Source organism: Athene cunicularia (assembly GCF_003259725.1).
Source record: "Athene cunicularia isolate RWA chromosome 9 unlocalized genomic scaffold, athCun1 chr9_part1, whole genome shotgun sequence".
Taxonomy (NCBI): Eukaryota; Metazoa; Chordata; class Aves; order Strigiformes; family Strigidae; genus Athene; species Athene cunicularia.
The window spans coordinates 11,446,372-11,453,152 of NW_020799110.1; positions in this window are offsets into that span (position 1 = coordinate 11,446,372).

Genomic DNA, 6,781 nt, shown 5'->3' on the forward strand with positions numbered 1-6,781 from the left:
CACAGCCTAACACCAGGGCTTTTCAGCTGTCACAGCCTCTCCAGCAAGGTGTGCATGTCCCAAGGGACACAAAAAGAAAGGTGATTTCTTGGGACACAGCAGAGATGTGCACAAACCCACAGGATACCTCTGTGCACGAGGTTGCATGAGTATCTCCTGCCTCTCTTTCCTTGCTGCCTTTTTGCCTGTGATTTTCTGTTCCGTTTGCCAAAATACTGAAACTACCTGGAAAAACAGTCACAGACTCCTCTATGGCAGGTGCAGAAGTGTGCGTGTGTTCATCCGTCCCTCCGTCCATCTAGGGCAGGGTCGATCTCTATCACAGCTCTCAGCATGACCACATGAAGGGGCTGACCCTCACACCCTGAGCAGCGTCATGGGGTCACCGACATTGTCTAAGCTGCACTAATTTACACCTGCAGAGCATGCAGACCTGCTTCAAACCCAGCTCTGAGGGAGACAACAGGGCTAAGAAAAAAGGGGAAAAACCTATAATCCTGGATGTGAAAAACCACAAGAGGCAGGTAGCCAAGCTCAAGGGGAATCCCCACCTGGGATTTGCTACCGACTCTCTGACAAACCTCCACTCTCACCCAGGCATCTCTCCTTGGATGGAACAGCAGAAGGATGCTGCCCAGGGGCCAGGCTTGTTTGTTCTCTTCCAGAAGTAAGGCCAGAGAGGCAAAATCTTGAAATCTTGGTGGGAGGAATGTCATATCTGAAGGGCTGAGATGTGCATTGCAGCCACCCTCCCCTCTGGGTGTTTGCCAGGTTTCGGTAGCTGTGAAGTCCCTCTTTAGCTCCTATCTCCAGCGAAACTGCCACAACAAAGGAAATTGAGATTTATAGGCCCAGAGAGAGGAAAGAGAGTTTTGCAAGCTGTGCTTAACCTGGGAAAGGTCACCCGGAAGCTGCACTTCTGGCCATGAGGTCAAGCCGCTGGTGTGTGGACACGAGTGCCAGCCACCAGCAGCCACAGAGAGCCCTGTGATGCGTGGCAACGGTCCCACAGCCCCAGTGCAGGGGAAGGACGTGGTTTGTCACCAGCCCCTTGCACACTGGCAGCGGCAAGCGCAGCCTTGGAGCAGAGAACAAATGCTGCTGCATCAGGCTGGGGTGGTAACAACGCCTGGCAAAGCTTTTTTCCACTCCCTCCCTCTCTGGTTGTCCTTCCACCATCGCCTGGTTTTGTTAAGGAGCTGGGGGATGGATCCTATCACCCCTTTAGCACAGGAATGTGCATGGGGAGGATGAGACCCATTGTTGGGGGGCAAGTGCAGCTGTGCCAGATGTTCTGATGCCAAAAGAGGGTGATGGCAGCCACAGAGGAACATCTGATGGATAAAGCCTAAATATATACAGAGCCCTGGGAGACCTAGAGCCCAGAGGGACCTCATTTCCCAGCCTTGCAGGGCACTGGGTGCTGGGGTGGGCAGGGAAGGAAGGAGCCCTGTCCCTGCAGGCAGCTCCATCCTGGGCTGGTCCCACATCCCAGCTGGGTCTCAGTACGCTGGAGCAATCCAGAGGCACCTGCAGCCCACTCACAGGGCTGAGGCCAGTGTCTCCACTGCTCCCCTTGGCCTTGGGATCAGCCATCCAGCAGCAGAGCCCCGGGCCAAGCCACAGTCCTGCCAGAAAAATTAACTTCATAGTTCGTAAATGGAGAACCAATACATTTCACACCCAGGAAATATAGATTCTTTTCTCAATAATCTGGGAAAGGAATGGATACATGTGGGAAGGAAGGAGAGAGGCAGAAGAATGTTCACTGTATTTACAGAGCTTTTATTTGTCACTGGTTAAAGCATGGCCAGGCCAGACAGCTCTAACCTGCTCCAACCCAGTCTCTCCTTTATGCCAGAATAAGTTGTCTGAATAATACCCAGGAAACACACTGGAGCAACAGAAATCTGCCTGCATAAAAGAGTGCAGCAGGAAAAAATAAAATTAAGGCTGTGAGCAAAAGGCAGGTGCATTAGTCCATGCAAGGAGGGGATGTGTTCCACTATTACTTTGCACCCCATTAGCTGTGGGTGATGTAAAAGAAAACTTGGACTGGGTTTATGCAGCCCCAGTCTTTGGTGTGGGCTGCAGGTTCAGTGGATGTGGAGGAAAAACCAGATCCCATGTAACAGTTCTTAGCTGATACAGGTATAGCACGGGCCAAGTTTATGCAGATGGATGATCAAAAGTTTTGCAATTTCAGTGTGAAGCTAATAGGACGTAGGAGTTACCCATCCTGAACCACAGGAGTGGAGAGACACCGTGGCTGTCCTGACAAACAAAATCTATTTCTAGTCCTCAGGGTCACAAACACTAGCATCAAACTGCGCCTGGAAAAGAAAATAAGCACAAACCAGTACTGATCATGTTAACGATTTAAGTTTCCAGACAATCTCCAGCTGCAGCCCCCTATGAACAACATTGCAGGTCTCCCAGTGCAGTAGCTCCAGTTACCCCAGCTGCACCCTCCCTATGGGCTGAGCACCCCTTGCACCTTCACCCTGCACAAACAGTTTTACCCTGCTGCAAGAACACGTGTGAAAACACTAACAACAAACGGGAACCTCAGATTAAATAGTAAGGAATAAAAGCAGGACTACCCCTAAGACTCACTCTATATGTTCGCAGCGCTTCTACCCAAACCCTGCCACCCTGCCCAGGCCCAGCTGCCAGCGCTCTGGAGGCTCAGGGGGAGCCCTGCATCTCCCCTGCTCTGTCTCTTGTAATCTCTCTATCAACCCTGAGGCAGGTGCAAAGCTCCCTCAGGTTGGAATGAGTTAAAATAAGGAGACACTTTTAAGCTACTACGTTTGCATTTGAGACAACCACATAGCCCTGGAGCCACAAAGGTATTTTCTCAGCTTCTTTGTGATGTTCAAGGAGGTCTGAAAGTGGGTGTGGTGGTAAAGTTTCCATTCCTGATTCTTACATTGTCAGGAACAACCTCAGTCTCATACCGCTCTAATCCTTACTGCACCTAGACTATTGTATGACCTTCTCCGTGGTTAAGAGCCTAATAGAAACTAATTGGTGCGTATACACTTGAAGGTGTGCAGGTCATACTCCAGATTTGAGCTGCTGTAAGACAGTCCATGCATAAAAACGGCACTGGGTAATAACCCAGGCTGAAACACAGCTTTCTACCCGATTTGGTGTTACACTAGCAAACCAGAGCTTTTAGCTTCTTTGCTTTCCCCTCCCTGTGTTTCAGAGCACAGGTCTGCACAGAAAGCCAGGCGCAGCAGTATATCTGGGGCAGCTGCTGCTCTATTGCATCAGTTCATGACAAGACACAGAAGCTCTTCATGATTAAAAAACTGATATCTTGCTCTTTAGGGCTGAAAAGCAGCCTGCAACAGCTCAGGCACAGTCAGGCAGTGATAGCCTGACTTGGAAGAGCTGCTGCAGTAGCAGGAACATTTGCTGAACTAGTGAAAAGGGAGTGTCACCTCCCAGTGCAGCTTTGCTCTCTTTGATCCATCCCCAGTGCACAAGGGAATGACAGACAAAGCAGAGATGTTGGGGGAAAAGCCTTCCCCAGAGTCCCTCACAGCTGGAAGCACAAAGAGCCCCCATTCCTGGTGCCCAGGACCGCAGGGCTTTTGGTAACCTTCCCTCTTGTCCAAACTGGGGGTTTCAATGTGCCTACCCTGAACTCTGCAGAGATGGAGCAGACAATCAACAGCCCTCACTCCTTTCAGGGTTGTATGACACATCCTTTCAGATCCCCCCAAAAGTGTTAAGGAAACCCCAGTTTCTACTCTCTGTATAACTGGTCTGCGTCCAGTAACGGTGCCAGCCCTATGCCAGTCCCTGCTGCCATCCACCCAGTTCCTCTGGTGCACAGCTGGGCTCAGAAGAGCTGCTGCCTCTCCCCAGTCTTACTGTGTTCCAACTCGTAGCATGCTATGGCCAAGTCCGTGCAGGGTACAACAGACGGGAACCCCGTCCTGATTGTGGCTGGGACGGTTAATTTTCTCCACAGTAGCTGGTATGGTGCCATGCTTTGGATTTGGGACACAAACAGTGCTGATAAGGCAGGGATGTTGTAGTTACGCTTACCCAGTGTGAAGGCCATCTCCGTTTCTCACGCTGCCCCGCCAGCGAGCAGGCGAGGGGTGCACAAGAAGCTGGGAGCAGGGACAGCTGACCCCAGCTGACCAAAGGGCTGTCCCAGATCATATGCCATCACGCTCAGCAATAAAAACTGGGAGAAAGAAGGAGTTATGGTGTCTGTCTTCTCAAATAACGGGTGTACATGATGAAGTAACTGTTCCAGCTTTCCTGGAAATGGCTGAACACCTGCCTGCCCGTGGGAAGCAGTGAATTCCTTATTTTGCTTTCCTCGCACACACAGCTTATGCTTTACCTATTAAACTGTCTTTATCTCAATCCACAAGTTTTCTCACAGTTTACCCTTCGCTCCTGCTGGGAGGGAGCAAGCAAGTGGCTGTGTAGGCCTGAGCTGCCCACTTCACCCACAACACACCCCAACAGTCGTGCCCACAACACCCCCTCCATCATCTCCAATGTGCCTAAGCAAGGACATATTTCCCCAGGAGCTGATTTTCTAGCAAGGGCAGGGTATTCCCAGTCCAAACCACACTCACAGCCCAGAGGAAGGTCATTCAAAGAAACACGTGGGCGACACCAGTAACCATGCCAAGTAGCAGGACCGGTCAGCTTCACAGAAGATAAGGCAGCTTGTGACTTACTGCTTTGCCTAGCACACCTGCCAGTGTTGGGAAAAAGGAACAAAATATTCTGCCAGCTCATCTAAGCAACCCACTGTCCCATTCCCCTTGCCCAGGAATGGTTTGAGAGGCATCTAATGAGGCCCAGAGATCTCACTGTTGGAAAGGTAACACTTCAGTGGCTGACTTGCCCTAAACTGTTCTCATTAGGAAATGGTTTTGCATAAAGTACTGGCGTCAGAAGTCAGAAGGTAAAGCTAATAAGAGATTTTAATCAGCTCCAGCACAAAAGGAAGGAGATTCCTGCATAATACCAGACAGGTAAAGCTCTCCTTTGGAATAAAGGACTGTGTTGCAGGAAGAGGCTGTGGTACAGGTGAAGGGACAGGGGCTACAGCCAGCAAGCACCAAAAAAAAAAAATCAAGTTTTAGGAGAGCTTCAGTCTGGGATGAACACCTTTCAAAGCCTCCTTTGCCTCTGTAATGCACAGACATGATCCAGCCTTATGGAATAATTCCCATTGCAGGAAAAAATAAGGCAATTCCCTCCCCAAACAAAACAAAGTTATAGGGAGGGAAGGAAGCAGGGACAGGAAACTACAAGGACGCTCTTCAGAGAGGCCACTGCTGCAGGATAAAGGGCCAGATTTTTATGCATGTGCTGAGGTTCCTTCTGAAACTCATTTCAGGCACCCAAACAACACTATGAGCTTTCTATGAAGGCTCAAACCATCCCCTGCTGCCAGTGAGGAGAGAGGGCTGGTAGAAAATCAGCAGCCCCCTCACAGCTGTGTGGGGGAAGCTGGACTGAGTTGAAATACAAGGACATACTTCTATCTCACCAGCAGCAAGCAATGAAAATAATGAGATGTGCAGCAAGGATATGGTACAAATGTGTTATTGTCACCAGAAAGGTGTAGGATCAGCTGGGTTTGTTTCGGTGAAAAAGACTTTAAGTCTCTGCGCTGTGCAGGAGCATGACCCAGGAGCCAAGACACCCTGCTGGGACTCGAGATAAAATCGGTTCTCATTGCTGCCATTTCTGGGTAACTTGGGAAGTGACATACAATTGCTGACATTGGCTTATGCTTTAACTGCTGTAAATGTGGTTTCAGAGAACCTTGGAAGCCCCAACAAGATTTGTGGAAGTTCACAGTTGCTTAGACACACCTTCCTGCAGCACTCAGCACAGCTTTGAGAAAAACCGCATCCTCACCTGCATCTTCAGAGTCATGAGGATAACAAGGTTAGAGAGAAACACAGCCTTACAACGCTGTCTCCTTGCCCCTGCCCAAAGCATGCTGAGGTTTTAAACTACGGTACAGGAAACAGCTGTTCAGCAACTCTAAGTCTTTAATGTATGTGGAAAACTAATCCACATTAAAGTAAGAAGTAAATTTTTCTCTCCCATTCTACACAAACGAGGAACTATACTCTGCAGTGGTCGGGTCCTCAATTTGAGTGAGAAGATGACACTAAACTTCAGGCCAGCTCCACGTACGTATGACTGAAAACTCAGCCAGACCAATTTTAAGTTTTGGGACAAGCAAGCCAAATTCTTCTTGCTGTTACCGTGCATTGTGGTAGGGCCTAAAAGCCTTAGTTATGGGCCCAGATGCTCGTGCCCTCATGTCACATAAGCACTGAGGCTGACTATGAGCCGTAGGACCAGTGTGCTAGCCCATAATCCATGATTACCCCCCAGCTGCAGTGTGGCCATACTGGTGCAGCCGCTCCAGACAGTCCTAAACCCTGGACCGGGGCGGAAGCAGGACAGCGATGGCTGCTCTAGCCAGTATTGCTGGGGCATGGAGCGATGGGACCCTTGAGATCTGCCATTGTACTTTGCATGTGGGTCAGTCCCTGTTGTGGTGGCTCATAACTAGGAGCTCCCTGGCATGGAGCTTTTGGTACAGTTAGAATGGAAATTTTCGTTGTTCCAAGCAGACCAGTTTACACAGGGCTTGAGATGGAAGGGGCTTAATCGAAACAGAACTGTTTTCCTCAAGTCTCAGAGCTGCCTCATTTCAGTTCCCAGCTGCCTACTTGGAAGAGGACGAAAAAGAAAGGAGCCAGTTTTGTGG